We start from the raw sequence: 16,133 nt of genomic DNA on the forward strand, positions 1-16,133 counted from the left end.
CTATATAAACATGATAAACATGTACATAAGCATAAATAATAAATAAAAGTAAGTGTGGGGACAAACTATTTTCCTATCTGTCCTCTTATGTCCCCACATCTTCAACAATCATTAATAGAAAGGTCAACAAAACCCAAGTGTTACAAAACATCCCTCTACTTATCAACTCTGCTCCATTCACATGGACATACTGCAGTGTTTCCATGGATCATGGAACGGCCTGGGTTGGAGGGGACCTTGGAGCGCAGTGTCCCTGTTCCAGGCTGGTGGCCGGCCCGGGGCAGCGTGCCCGGCTGCAGCCGCGAATCCCGCTCCCTTCCCGCGCTCGGGCAGCGGCTGGAGCTGCTGGAGCTGCTGGAGCTGCTGGAGCTGCCTCCTCCCGCCCCTGCTGCTGCCCCAGCATCCCAACCTGCGCTCATGGACCCATCCAGCAGCGCGATGGGAGCACCAGGGACGGACACACCGGGAGTGGGGGCAGACAGGACACGGGAAGAAAAGGATGGACAGGGTGCAGAATGGAGATTAAATACAAACAACTGGGACGGGCAGCACGATGGAGAGGGGTTAAAACAGAATAGGGACGGGGAACGGGACAGAAGGATCCAGTGAAAAACAATGGCACAGGGAGCAGGACAGAGCAACAGGATGAGAGGAATAGCGGATTTGTCTTTACAAACAAGCTGTCGTTTGGCTGGTAGATAAAACTAGCACTAGGAAGGATTCCACTGATTGGTGAATGGAAAAAGATATTTGCTTTTACAAATAAACTTTAGATTTGCTGATAAATGAAATTAGATATTGGAAGATGAAAGAAACAATGAGGAAGAAAAATCCCTAAGTTCCATATTAAGGGAAATCTTCAGTGTCACGTGTATTGGGAAGTCTGTACCTCTCAAGTACCTCAGCCAATGGGGAAAGAGAGAAGGGAAATGCGGCCAGGAAATTAGGATAAAAAGGAGGCTGCATCCTCCAAAAGTTTGAGAGATCCCAGGGGAATGCCCCATGGCCTCTGCCTTTATTCGAATAAAGCCAAAAAAGGACTCCTCTGTCTCCTTTTTGGACATAAACCTCTGGTGTTTGTGGAATTCTTTTCCTACCAAGGGAATAAAAAAGAACACGAGAAGGACAAATAAAAAGACTGAGTGGTAAACACACAGGAAGGACAGAGAGAGAAAATGGCCACGGCAGGTGGGTGTGGGGGGAAGGTGCAGCAGGGGGATGGAGAAAGAGAGGGATGGGCAGCAGGACAGAGGGTTATAAAGAGAAGAGTACAGTGAGGGAGAAGGACTGAGCAGCAGATGCAGACATGTACAGGCAGAAGGACAGTAAGATGGACAAAGAAACACCATCAGGGTGCAGGACAAAGGAAAAAGGAGAGGAGAAGGAAGAAGGAAGGATAAAGATGCAAGCCTCTCCCTGCTCCAGTGGTGAAACACACCCTGGTGATTCTTGTGTATTATGGCCATCCTGTGAACTGCAGCCTGGTGTCTCAGTCTGGGCTAATCCAGCTTCACTGGACAGCATTTGATTTTTTTTAGAGGGATTCAGAAAGAAAATTTACTCTGCACCATTCAAGTTAATCCATGTGATCTTGAGGCAAAAGCTGCATCTTTTCTTCTGTAGAAACTGACACACTCCTACAACTCTGATAACATGGACACATTCTAAATGTGCCCCACAAGGAAATGCAGTTTTGCCCGCTTTTTGTTTGTTTGCTTGCTTGTTTAGAAAGACAAATCACCTGGAATTAAAGTCTAAAATGCAGTAAGATTCAAGAAGGTGTTAAAAATTACAGTGAAAAAGAGTTGTTTATTGACTGACCTGGTACCTATGGTTCATATGCTGAACAAATTAAGCATGCTAAATCCCAGTGGTAGTTTACATTGCATAGAAACAAGCTGTTAAAAGCTAGGACGGAGAAGAACATTTCAATGACTGAAGTTCCAAAGAGCACTCCTGTCTAATAAAGTATTTCTTAATCCCATGCATGCAGCCTGAAACACTGAAGCTCTGTGATAGGATTTTAAAAATTGGACTAAACCTGACTGAATAGAACTAAACCGTTTTTGTTACCTGGTTTGAAGAACTTCTAGAAAAAAAAAAACATGCTAGATAAGGCAGAATACACTACTTTTAATTTTTAATGTAGGTTCCCCACAGCAGACCTGTTTTGAAATGCACATGCTTTCAGATGGATAGGATTGCTGGAAACAAAGGCTGAAGTTTCTACAAATGCCTGTAACTCATAGACTAGTATCAAAATTATTTACATAGTATCAGAAAGTTGTGCTTAGTCATCATCAAAATACATGAGTTTTTGCTTTTCCATCCATTTGGGGAATGTGGAAAGAGCCTCCAGGGCCTAAAAGCTGGCAAGGCTGTGAGACTGCAGCACACAAATGCCATGACCACACCCTGGTTCCCTAGGAGAAAGATGACTGGACCTATAGGTGTGTTCCATGCTGGCTGTAGGGAAGGTGCTCCATTTCAGGACTGCAAGACAGAGAGAGAGGAGAAAAAACTTCTGCATTCTGAGCAGAGAGCAAAATGCTTGAATTTGGGCCAAGCTCATCCTGGAAGTGGTGGGATCTTTTTTGGGGCTCTCTTTTGAAGAGACAACAGCAGGACAAGCACTGGACACACTCAGCAAGAGCTCTTCCCTGCTCCCCTGCATCTTCCTGCAGCCATACACTGAGCCTGGACCAAGTTCCATCCAGAGAAGATGGAACTTCATACAAGAACCTGCAGAAAGAATCTTCTGTTATTTAGTCACCCAGCAGAAATACAAGGTGCTGGATGTTCCTATGGAAAGTCCAGTGTTTTGCCAAAAAGAAGAAAGACTCCAGCTCCTTGAATCTGACACCTAGCTACAGCAGAATGGATCCCAGGGAGATGGACTGGCTTTGTGCACTGGTCAGGCACTGGAACTGCTCAACATCCCCTCTCCTCTCCCTAACTGCAGACAACTGAACCCCAAGGAGTAAATCCTTTCTTCTCAATTCCAACATCCTCCTTCTTTCAGTCCACAAACTGCTGCATCTGAACAGTTGGCCCAAAGCACGTGAAAGATGCAGGCCAGGTTTTAGAAGATGAGGTAATAACAGCTATTTTGTTATTCTCCAGTTGAAGGTACTGCCCTATATTGTAAATGCAGGCAACCCTGATGAGAGGGGGAGATGATGGATTTGACTCTATCTTATCAGAAGGCTAATTTACTACTTTATTATACTATATTATATTAAAGAATACTATACTATACTATACTAAAGAATACAGAAAAGATACTTAGCCAAGGCTAAAAAGATAATTATGAAAACTTGTGACTCTTTCCAGAGTTCTGATACAGCCTGGCCCTAATTGACCAATGAGTCAAAACAACTCACACCAGAGTCTAATCAGGCAATCACTTTTGGGTAAACAATCTCTAAACACATTTCACATGAGCTCAACACAGGAGAAGCAAACAAGATAAGAATTGTTCTTTTTTCTGAGGCTTCTCGCTGCCTTTCAGCTTCCCAGGAGAAAAATCCTGGGCTAAGGAATCACGTTCAGGGAATGTGAATGCCACAGCCCTACTCTGGAAGAGCAGTACAAAATACAGGGCATTAAAAAACCCAAACCAAAACACAAACATGAGGTCATCCATATCACAGAAGTCTGATGCCTGCTTAAACTTCAAAACTGTCAGGGAACATTTCTCTCACCTCTCCTCGCTGCTACCTGCTTTGTGTCCCCCACCATGGGGTTCATCTCTGTTTCTCTGTCATTTGGAAAGGGCCACATCCCAAGGGCCCCAAACCCAATACTTCCCTCCCTCAACTGGACTTGATGATCCATATGGGCCCCTTCCAGCTGGGAATATTCTGTTCTGTGATTCCAGCATAGGTCCAGAGGACAAGAGGCTGTGTTGAAGCAGGATTTCCTAAACTCCTGGGAATTATGAGATGAACCTCCAATGGGAAGGAAATACAGGATAAACCAGATGGTTGGTATTCTACACACTTCCTTTGGGAAGACAGATGTGAGCTGGGAAAGGTCAGCCACGTGCTCTTCCTTTCATTTCCATGACCATAATAACATGGAGCCATGCTAGGTAGTGCTGCAAAGGGAATTATATCCATTAGTTTACAAACTGAGAGCCTGAAACCACTTTGGGGACACAGATATATACCTATCTGCTTATCTAAAGAGAATATTTAATTTTCCATTTATAAGTTTAGGAAGCCTGCAATGAGAGCTGGCCTGAACTTGCTCAGTGGATTTTCCTTTCTAAAGGCAAAGGCAGTATTTTGTTCAGTGGTGCCGTGGTTTGAGAACAGTGAGTAATAACTGAACTGCTCAGCTGAGGGGAAGGGTTTCACTTCTTGTGAGAAACTCCTTTGAAATGACCCTATTTTGTGTCAAAAATATACAGCCTTTTGAGCATTACATGGTTTTATGGAGCAGATTTGGGCAAAGGACTTAGAGGGAGCCTGGTGCCATAAGGGACTGGTTTGACTGCTCCCACCTGCTTTCCAAAACTGGCTGAATTTGCAAGGATCATGGAATCATAGAATGATTTGGGTTGGAAGGAACTTAAAAGATACCAGTTGGCCCCTCCTGGGGCAAAGCCATTCACAGAGATGGGGGAGGAAACACTCCACTGCCTTGCAGCCTCAATTTGTTTGGATTGTGACTACATTATTTACTTTATCTATAAATATCCCTCTGGCACAGGGAATAATGCACTGGGTGATATTTTCCAGGTAGTCTCATAGTCCTGGGTGGGTTGATCCCCTGGCGTCATTTGGAGAGGGAAGAAAATGAGATCTCAGGCCCACACATCATCGTGCAAGTGACCTTAAAATAATTCCGTGTCTCTCCCTGCTCTCAGGACAAAGCAAGAAGAGTCAGTTCCCTGCATTTTTTTGTGATTCTCAGGTTGAGACACAGCACCCCTCAAAATCCACATCCTGCAAAAAAACTCTCAGGCACACAGGAATCAGTGGCTTTTCTTTTCTGCTTTTTTGCCCCTCAGCCTTTCCTTAATTTTTCTTCACAAAAAATGCTTTTTCTTTTAAGTGGGGGAGGGATTTGAGGATTAAGAAATTGAAAAGTTTGCTGCTGATCCTTATTATGTTAGGGTTCTTTTTCTTTTTTTTTTATTTTTTTAATTTCTCACACTTGTTTTGCCACGAAGAGCTGTGCAAGGCAGGCATTTGAAGTCACCACTGCTGTTCCAAACACCCTGTGTTTTTCCAAGACCTTTGGAAGGGGCAGCCTGACCAGGCAGCCAGTGGACCATGCCGTGATTAGCTGCCATTAAGTTGTGCAGGTGAAGTGATCTCCCTCCTGTGGCAGGACAGGCAGCACCACCTGGGGCGTGCCATGGAATTCCTTGGCTGCATTCCCCAGGAGCCCCGCGACATTCCTGCAGGGTGGGACAGAAGGGACAGCTGAAGCTGCAGAGCTGGGAGCTCTAGGAAGGGCTGAGGGGCAGTGTCCTGTGCAGGACCAAGATATGTGCAATGAGATGTCCTGTCCCTGCACCTGGGATACCCTCTGGACACACAGGGGTGCTGAGGAGGCGCTCTTGCAGGGGTCAGCAGGTACAGAGCAACTGGATCAACTCCCTGTGCAGACTCCTGTGGGTGGTGTTACCCCACAGAATCCTGTTGGAGCATGGAGGAGAGTTGGGTTCTGGAGTGGAAAAGAACAAGCAGAATTAACCAGGTGCACTGTGCAGGTGTGCAGCAGCTTTGTGCTAACCACAGGAACTCAGGGGACACAGGCCAAACCCTGGCTAGATTAGCCAAATATGTTGTGCTAATCCAAACATGTATTCTTTTGTACTGTAATGATCCTCTTGATTGATTTATTGGGGGAAAAAACAGAAGGTGATCCAATAGGGGAAAACAAGTAAATGCCTCTGGGTGGCTGAGATCACACCTCTAGACCTCCAGCTGGGACACAAACCTGCATCCAGCATGGAGCCATTGGCACCTGAGAGAAATCCCTAATGTCCAAAATTTGGAAGCTAACAGCTGGGAACCAAAGATGCCGCTGTGCCTGAAATGTCTCAGGTGTCCTCAAGACCCCAGGAGGGCAGGAGGGGTCTCCACTGTTCTTTTTACAGATTAGTGGAGCACGTAAAGGCACCTCTGGGCTCAGTGACCGTGACAGCTGAGAGCACTGGCTCCTGCTCCTGACATGCTGGCAGTCACTCCAGAGAGAGCACTGGGAAGCCCCTTTGGAGCTGTCATGGTTCACAGCCTGGCACGTCCAGATGTTATAAACAAAAAAAAGGGTTATCCATTTTTTTAATAGCAAAACTCACAACTGAAACCAAAAACTTCCAAGTGGGAGTCCTAACTATTGATGGTTTATAATTTCATGTTGTAATGTTCTGTTAACAATATACTTTTAACTACCTGTTCTCAGTAGCTGCTGGGCTGCCCGGGAGTTTTGGGGCCCAATCCCACCTTCGGCTCGGTCCCGCCCGGGCCGGGGATGATGCGGGAGCGGTGGAGCGGCCCCTCCCCAGCACGGGTCCCGGCGGGGCCAGGGGAGCCCCCGCGGGTGGTGTCAGCGGGGACCGGCCCGTCTGGGAACGGCGGGCCGACCCCACCGGGGCACGGGTCCCTGCTGAGCCGGGGAGGGGGCACCCCGGGGATAGCACGGGGGGGACAGGGACCAGCCCCGAGCCCCTTTCCTGCAGGGACAGCTGCTGGGCGCAGCCCGCTGTTTCCCTGGGGATGGCACCCCGACAGATTGGTATGCTAATGTGGTTGTTAACCCTGTATTGTATCGGTATCACCCTGCCTGGGACAGGTAAAGGACTGTGTCTCGATGGGATGGGAGGGCAACATCAGGAGACATGTAAATGAATCCCAGACCCAAGGTGCAACGGGGTGAAAACCCCCAAACTCATCTAATAAACCCCCAAAAGCAACGAGCCAAATCGAAATGGAGAGATTAGAGCGGGGTCTAGATGTCAAGAACAGAGTTCCGAGCCTGCAGGGATGCTGGAAGCCTCGGTCGCCCCTCGGCCTAGCTGCAGAATACAACAGCACGAGTGAGGACCCCTGGACTGGTAGACAGAAGGATACGGGTATACCCCAACACTCTCCTATGAACGCGACCTCCACCTCTGCCGTTTAAGGGACAAAGCTGCTGCACTTTCCTCCTCTGAGTCACGCCCGGGAGCGCCGACGGCAAAACCGCGGACGTGTTGGGTACTTTGTCTTGAGCTGATTGCTTTCCTTAAAGGTATCAAAAGGAGAAACATCTCCTGCCCATTTATTTCACAGAGGCTGCCACCGGTCAGCTCCTGTTCGCTTTAATTCCCTGCTCGTTTGGGAGCTGCTTCCCAGGGGTCTGCAGCTCCCTGCAGGACAAACAGAAGAGGCTGGCAGCAGGTAGGCTGTGTGTGAGGGCAGCTGCTCCCAGACCCTGCGCCCTGCCCTCGGCAAAGCCTCGGTCCCCTGCCTGTTTCTGTGCCACTTTTTATCCCAGTGCACTCGTAGTTACCTGTGAAGCAGCAGCACCGTGGTTTTTGGATAGTGCTCCCTCCCCAGGGGTGCTGGCAGGGCCATTTCCAGCTGTGGGAGCAGTGGGGTGGCCGTGCCCTGGGCAGGAGCACCAGCCCTGGGCAGCAAGCAGTGCCTGGCCACAGGACTGGCCCTGGAGCTGAACGGAGTAGAAGGGCTGTAAAACACAGGAGAGGCTTTGCACATGCCAGTGGTGTTTGTGGTTGGAGAAGAGCAGCCCTGGAAGTGTTTAGGGAGCAGGGAGAACGGGGAGGATACATTGAGAGAGACCGACCTGGCCATGCTGCAGCTGCCTGCTATCCACACCGGGAGTATTCCCAGCTCAGCCACTCTGGAAGGAGCTGCAGCTGCCTTTTTAGGTACAAGGGCTGGAAAGAGGCTGGCTCGGGGGCTCTGCCCTCAGCAAGGGATGGCTCCAGGCAGGAGATCTGGGCTGTCAGTGCTGATGCGCTGCAGGGACGTCCCCGCTGTTGCTGCTCCCGGGGCCAGGTGCTGAACCAGAGACAAAACCGGAGCTGTGGGCCCTGCTCATCGTGGCATTTGCGACCTTACAGTCCTTTGATGGAAACCTGGGGAGGGTGTGAGTTTCTGTGCTTCCCTTGGAAATGGAAACCACAGCTTGGGAAAGATCCTCTGGAATTCACCTGCGCATGACACTCACGAGAGTGGCCTGTCCCACTGACCACCCCCAAAACACCATTACCACTGTGCACAGCTCTGCTGCCTTTAGCTTCACTTAATTTTAGCTCCATTTTATTTTGGTTCACCTACTCCAGATTGGCTGTTATTTTCTCTCTGGAGCCAGGGAAAGCAAAACTGCAGATCTGATGGAGGCTCCCCACTGCCTCAGCTCTCGGAGGTGCCACCTGCAGTGGGTGAGCTCTGAGCAGCTGCCGGGAAAACATGGTCACTGCAGTGTCACAGGGCAGGGCACAGCCACGGGTCCCCTCAGCAGGCGTCTCCTCCACCAGCCCGAAGGCTGCACCTGCTCCAGGCTCTTCAGCCGGGAAAACGAGCCGCCTGTCTTCGCTGTCTGCACTTCCCAGTCACGGCAGCGGGATTAATCCCTAATCCTACCCTGATGCTGTAGGCAAAGGTGTTTTCCCTCCTGCCGGGGGTTTAAGGCAGCCCTGCCTGCTGGCAGGTGAACACACCAGCGCCTCATGCACTGGTCAGGCCTGAGAGCCCCGCCGTGTTTGCCGACTCCATGGCTACTACGGAAAACCGCTCCAGTTTTCCTGCCCGCGCCTCCCTTATCGGTCCAGGGGTGGCTAAGGATGAATGATTAGAGGTAACGGCAAATATTACGCCCGTGCTACCAATTCTGCTTTTCACGTGGAAATCAAACAACATTTAACCTAACACAATGCCCGGGAAGGACGTCGAGGCTTTTGAAAGACCATTAAGCTTTAAGGAGAGGATGAGCTGCTGAAAACGTTCCGTAATTAACTCAGCCACCCACAGCCTGGTGGAAACCCGGAAAACCTCAGTAAACATCGGCAGTTCTGAGTGTGAACAAAAGGACTCTATTTCACTAGTTAAATACTCACTCTAAACTCGGTAAGTGCTGTGTGCTGGCATTGGTTGTCTCAGGGGGAGTGAAAAATCTTCCAAGGACCTGTTTTCCCCCCGTGTTTTGCTGGGTTTGTTGATCCTGCTCTCACGCCCCATCCCAGAGCGCAATAATTTCCCTGGGGATGAGTAGTTTCTGCTTTGCCATAAGTGTTGTGGGATTTTTGGCTCCTAAAGCACCTCTAGCACCTGGCAAGGTCAGTGCTTAAGCATTTGCTAATCCTTGAGCTTTGGGCTCTGGCCTCTGGCTCCGGAGGCTGGAGCTCTGCCCAGCCAGGACAGCGCTGACATAAGCGGGACTAAGGAGGGATGCCACCAACAGGAAAACCAGACAGGTCTGCTGGAATTCAGCCAGACAAACACGAAAGCCCTTGCAACACACAAAGTAAGAAAAAACCTCCGTTAAATGATTGTTGTGATCTGGCTGACGAGCACGCAATGTACCCATGCCTATTGCTCTACCTGAGGATTTTTGCTTGTTTCACAAGCCAGTTTTGGTGGCTCAGAAATCTCAGACAGCCGCACTGTCTTGGTTTGAAAAGACAGGTGAATGCTAGGGAAGGCAGGAGCCTTCCCTGAACTAGAAAATGTAAACCCCCTCCTTCTGAATTGTTATAATTTTGAAATTAAGGGGGCTCTCGGGCAAAGATATGGGAGCAGGGATAACAGCTCGTTATTCGAGAAGAAAATAAAATAAAATAAAATAAAATAAAATAAAATAAAATAAAATAAAATAAAATAAAAGAAAATAAAATAAAATAAAATAAAATAAAATAAAATAAAATAAACAATGCAGCAATACAAAATAACACTGACAGGGTCAGAATACGACCTGACACCCTGTGGGTCAGGCTGTTGGTAGCAGCCCCATTAAATGGTGGCTGCAGTGCTCCTGCAGTGGCAGGTGTGGTTCTGTTGGAGTAGGGATCCTGTAGAAGGGTGCAGTGTTCCTTTGAAGATCCATTGGGGGTGTAGATGGGGCCTGGTCAACCTCTGCTCTTCCTCTGGAAAGTGGGAAAGCTGTCCTGATGTCCCAAAATCTCTGATTATATCTAATTAGGAATGCTTGGCTCTTCTCTTTGGGCAGAGCATCTCCCAATGGGATGGTGTAATTTTATCAGTCATGCAGTGACACTCAATGGCCCATTAACAGAAGATATCTCCTGGAGGGAGGATTGGTTTGTGGAAGAGATAAAGAAAACTGCCCAATTAAGAGAAGATAACTGCCACACCTCTAACAGATGGCCATAGAATACATTGCCTTGCAATCTCGGACACACACTCTGCTTTCAGACTGGTACAGGTTTCATATCAAAATGGTTCACCTCCTTCAAGAGGAAACATTTAAATGAAAATGTCCAACTCCGCAAAGCTCCAGCACTCAGACCAGACCATCTTCTTTCTTGCATTAGCACCTTGGAAGAGCAGCCCTGCATCAATAATGAGCCAGGAATGTTTTCTGAAAATGGACTTTCACATCTGTTTATAATCCTAAATGTATTTTACTTCCAAATGGCCTCTGAGTAAAGAGTGATTCACATCTGAAGAGTCATGAACTGCTGTAATATAGCAAATATCCTTAAGGACCAAGGGAGGAAAAAAAGGCTTTAAATGACCTTTATTTGTGTAGAACACAGTGGCCGGTTGGGTTTAGGGTGTCCTTGCTGCCTTATTTACCTCCACACGCCACTGTGGGTTCAGTGTGAAGCACAGAGCACTTTGTCTCATGCCGCACCAGATCTGGGAAATGCTGCAGGTGCTTCCCTTCCTTCAGGAAAACTTCACTTTATAGCTGTGAATGGTAACATCAGTCTGACGAGAAACAAATGTTTACAAGTAAATGTAAACAGAGGGGTGGGGGCAGCCAAACGCTGGGCGTTTGTAACCTGATCTCGGTACCAGAATCAGAACCACCTGATTGATGGGAACTGGCAGCTCTTGCTGACCACAGCGTTACAGGTCGGGGCTCTTACTAGTAGCTATGAAATTTGTCCATTGCTGTAATTGGTGGAGTTACTTTGGGATTTTTCCAGTGATCCAGGGCTCTCTGGTATTTCTTTCAAACGGGGGTTCTGGCAGGAGGAAGTGACTTTTAATGAGTATTGAAACTAAAAGGAAGTATGGTGAGGTGAATTAAAAATACACAAAAATTTTTAAAAATTGACATTTTCTATGCAAACATTTTCCCTCCAACTCAAAACAAATACTCCTTTTGAAATGGCTTTTGAATTTTGAATATGGCTAAATCTATTTAAATGTGATAGAAATTAAAATTATTTTGTACAATCAGCATGACACTTTACAATATGATCCAACCAATTTGGCAGTGATGATTAATTCAGTACTCTCTAACTTTGGGCTTGGGCCAGGGAAAGCTTTTGCAATCTCAGGCTCCTACAGAAAGGGACAAACAAGTACTTCATTTCCATGTACTCAAATGTTTCCAGGTCCCCCTGCCGCCAGCTGTAGTTACAGGGGACCTGCCCTTAGGGATTCTTAGAATGGGGAGAAAGCTGAAGCAAGAACCTGCTAGGCCATTATTGTGCAGAGCAAGGGGCTGCTGGCCTTTTGTCTGCGGTAGAGCACCTCACTTTGGCTTTAAATTATGTAACAGCCATCCTGGCTTCTCTCTGAAGGTACCACGCTGTTCCAATTTCCCTCAGTGCTCCAACGTCTCTCACATCACCTCTCCATTATTAATCCACTTGCTGGACATGATGTTTATTATCACGCTTGACTCCACTGGCAAAATGTATCAGAGTGCATAAACCAGGGTTGGTGCACACTGATCAATAAATATTATTATGTCCTAATGCCTCTAAAAGGATTTCTCTGTTTCTGCCAACTTCATTTTTTTTTTTTAAAAAGCTCTTATTAGAGGCTCAGGAACTTCATTCCAAGGTGTGAATGTCTGTGAGCAAAGCCATTCATTGGTTTTATCCTTCTTTCCTCTCACAGAAACTTGATCAAAAAAACCTGGGAATGGGAACACACGCCAGTGTCAATCCCGTTGAGGCTGATTGGGAATACCATTGCACAAAAAATGTAGGTGTTTTAAGGGTCTCGGTCTGCAATCTGGCTCCTGGCAGGAGAACACCAGACAAGGCTGCTGGCAGCATCATAAGAGGGTTTGATCTGCTTTTCCAAAGGGAGGGACAATTTCTGTTCGGCGAAAAGCAAAGTCACTAGAGACCGCAAGACAGCAGCTGAGGCTGAAAAGCATGAGGGAGGAGGGGAGATGTGAGTGTCCTTCAGCCCAGCCACAGGCACCACCTGCAGCACCCCAGGACGAGCCGCTCCCTGACATGGCCCCGTAAGGAGCTGCGGATGGAAAGGCAGGAGCAGCGGTGCAGGAGACTGCCCCCAGGCAGGAACAAACAGCCCCAAGGGCAAGATCGTGCCCTTGGTTATACCCATTCACCACACTGGTAAATGTGCAGCTCTGTGACCGTCCGGGCTGAACCTGTCCTCCAAGGAAACGGTACGTAAAACAGCTGGGAGACTGATCCTGCGAGGGCTCAGCACGTGTCATTTCCGGGGGATCCGGCTGGCTGCCTGCCTTCCTTCCATGCCCTGAGCTGTGTGCAGGCAGCCCTTGGCACGTCCCCCCTGCCCGCCCGTGTTCCCAGCCCTCCCTCCTGCGGCAGGATCGCTGGGCGCCGGCCGTGCCCTTCTCCCTTCGCACCTTCCCCGAGCCTTCGCTTGTGCCGGCCTGCGAGAGCCGTGCCGTGACTCCGCTGCTTTCGCAGGAGTCAGTCCTGCGGGAGCTCTTTCCAGCCGCAGGGCTCAGCCCTGGCCGGCAGCTCGCTGGCCTATTTCAGGCAGGGACGAGGACGAGCAGCCTGTATTGTCGCAGCAACCCCTCCCCAGCGGCTTTCCCTCCCAGGTCACACGGGAGTCGCCTCACCGGCTGACAGATGACAATAGGAAACCGGACCAAAACTATTTTATTCGGGCGATTTGCAGCTGTCGAGCTAGCTCAGAGGTGATGATGCTACTGCTCCGCCCGGTGCTTTGGGAGAGTGATTTACACCTTGTTATGCTCTCACGGGGACTTGGGGTAGATTATTTGCTTCCCACGCCCCGTCCTGGCTCCCTGAGACCCCGCATACCGCAGCCCAGACCTGTGAGTGGTGTGGATGGCATCCTTGGAGCACTGCCCCCGCTTCAAGCTTCAGGAACTGATGGTAAAACAGCCCGGAGGCATACGGGTGATCTGAATTCTGCTGGTTGGATACATCTCCATGTCCAAAAACTAAGATTTTACCATCCCTGCTGTAGTAGCCCCAGGGGACATAAATGCTGGCTCGGGAACTCTTATGGAGAGAGGTCTGGCCTCCAGACCCTCCTTCCCTCCTTTGTCACCTTCCCACGGGGTGTCTGCATGTGGCAGTGCTGCAGATACCGTGCTTGCCCTACGAGCCCCCCACGATCCAGCTGCCGGCTCCTGAACGCTCCCATGGGCTTCACAAACTCCATCCTGCCTCCCTCAGCATCCGAGGGCTGCTCCTTCCCAGGGACCAGGTAAGGAATGGCGTCCAAGCAGGATGGTCCAAGGAGGATGAGCACTGGCACCTTCAGGAGCAGCGACTCTCATTAATTTAAATTCTGCTCAGCTAAACAGACAAAAATATCTTGAAATCCCTTTTAACTTAAAATTTGATTAAGACCTGTTCTGATAAAAGAAATAACGTATTATTGGTGGGGAGATGCAATTTCAGATTACTTGTTTGCCGGGAAAGCGGTTTTGTTTGCGGCAATGTGAGTATTTCTGTGGTGGAAAGGTTTGTCACAGGTGCAACATTTGTAACACCTTAGTAACACGTAAATATCGTGGGAATCAAACACGGGGCTGGATGGCATCTCTAAAGAACTCGTGTTCAACTCTTGCTCGAGGTAGGAATATCCGTCGAAACCATTCTTGATTATATCACCTAACCTGCTTCCGAAAATCTCTGGTGACCTTCCAATGCAATTTACTCCACCCTAGAGCAGCCTAGCAGTGAACGGTACTCTCCTAAATGAAAGCCCAAATTTCCCTTCTTTGTTCATGCTCATTAGGAGCTTGTTAAGCAGTCATTGCCAGGAATTTAACAGAAAAGTTCCTCCTGCTTGAGGGTATGTTATGTTTGAAACTTGCTTTGCAACACGTCAGCAGCTCAGGTACGGGCTGCGCTTTTTTTTTTTTTTTTTTAAACTACAATTTTCAGTTTCCCATCTTTAGAGACTCGCGTCCGCTTTGTAGATATCTCCCTTGGCGTCAACAGGTGCGGGAAGTTTCCGCCTTCCTCAGCTCCTCCTCCAGTCCGTAATTAGCGGCTCCTGATGTCGGGATGTCTCTGGCCAGGGTGGGTCACCCTGCCACGCATCGCCACTCGAGCGAGACAACACAGGTACAACTGCGCTGGGACGGATCGGGTTACCTGGCTGCAGGGTAGAGCACAAACTCCTGGAAGTGAGAAAGGAGAGAGAGAGACAGACAGACAGAGGTAGGGGGAAAAAACCTTAGGACAGTTTAAAGTGGTACAGTGGGAACTAAAAGTCCCAGAGCCCCCGGCCGAAAGCGGCAGCGCCGAAGGTGGAGCCCTTCCGCGGGGCGCCGCCGCCGCTCCGGGGCTCGGGGAGGGGACGGGTCCCTCCCGAAGGGTCTCCCCGACCCGACCCGACCTGACCTGACCCGACCCGACCCGACCCGAGCTGAGGGGCGGCCCCGGGAGGGACATCTCGGTCCCGTCCGGCGGCGGGGGCGGCGCTGGCGGCGGGGCTGCGGGACGGAGCTGCGCTCTCGCCGAGGTGAGCCCGGGGCTGCGGGGCTCGGCTGGAGCGGGGCTGGGCGGCTTGGCCCTCGTGTCCCGCTCGGGGAAAGGGGCGGTTTTGCACGGGGGAGGCGCGGATCGGAGCGGCCGTGCTGCCGGAGGGGCAGCGGCACCTCGGCAGCGCCGGGCCGGCTCCGGGCGGCCGCCGGGGCTCTGCGGGGCAGCCCTCAGCGCTCCCTCCCGGAGGGGCGGCGGCGTTTCGGCCCTGCGGTGCGGAGGGGAGCCCCTCTCGGGCTTCCCACACCTCTGTGAGGTTCGTGTGGCGCGGGCAGCGCTGTCGGGGCAAGCGGCGAAGGGGGGAGCGAGGGCGGCGGGTCGCACGCCTTGCCCGTCTGTGCCGCAGGCTGCAAGGGCTCCATCCTGCCCCAGGAGCACTGGTGGGACGCTGGAAGGTCTGGGAGGACGAAGAGGAAGGGGTCAGCTGGGAGGAAGAAAAGCGGGATTCCGCTCTGCCAGCAGTGACTAAGAGGTCTGGCTTGGCTGAGAGGGTGGAAAGACATCAGAACTGGTGAGCGGGGAGGGTGCAGTTGGCTGCCGTGCTCCCGGGCAGACGTGCTCTGGAAAACGTCGGAGTCTGGACAGGGATAAGGTCTGAGGAAGAAAGATGGAGATTCACAATAGTACTGTAGGAGAGGGAGAAGAGAACACTTACTAAAGAGGCATAAAAAATATATACATATATACAGAACTCTTGTAACTGTAGTAACCTAAAACTATTAATGCTGCTGAAAGAAGACGAGTTTAGAAGCTTTGGCTAAAAATGAACCATCGTGGTAAAGTGAACATGTTGCCTTCTAATGCGTGAGAGGTTTCTCAGAATAGACTGGATGTTTCTTAGCTCTGAAGAAACCGGTGGTTTTGCGCTGTTATCTCTTGGGTTTGTTGCAATGGAAGTCAGAGGAGGAAATCTCAAGAAACTCAAATACCCCTGCGTTTGGGTTTTGTAGCAATCCCGGCAGCATTTCGAGTCAGTCGCTCTGTAGGATGAAGCACTGACTGGTGAGCCAGATGTGAATGCCCTTTTGTCCATGTGCCTTGTTTGGCAACACACAAATGGCCATTACCCTTGAGGGCAGGAGTGTGTGGAGTTGAGTGAGAAGCAGTCTACCTGCCAGGTTTAGCTTTGGGTGTGCAGTTCAGGGAGCAGCTCTCCTGTGCCTCAAGGTTTCCTTCCAATGGGATTTCTACTGACTCTCGAGGCATTTGCTCTCTCCAT

The sequence above is a fragment of the Fringilla coelebs genome (genome assembly GCF_963513975.1).
Source record: "Fringilla coelebs genome assembly, chromosome: 5".
In the NCBI taxonomy this organism is placed as follows: domain Eukaryota; kingdom Metazoa; phylum Chordata; class Aves; order Passeriformes; family Fringillidae; genus Fringilla; species Fringilla coelebs.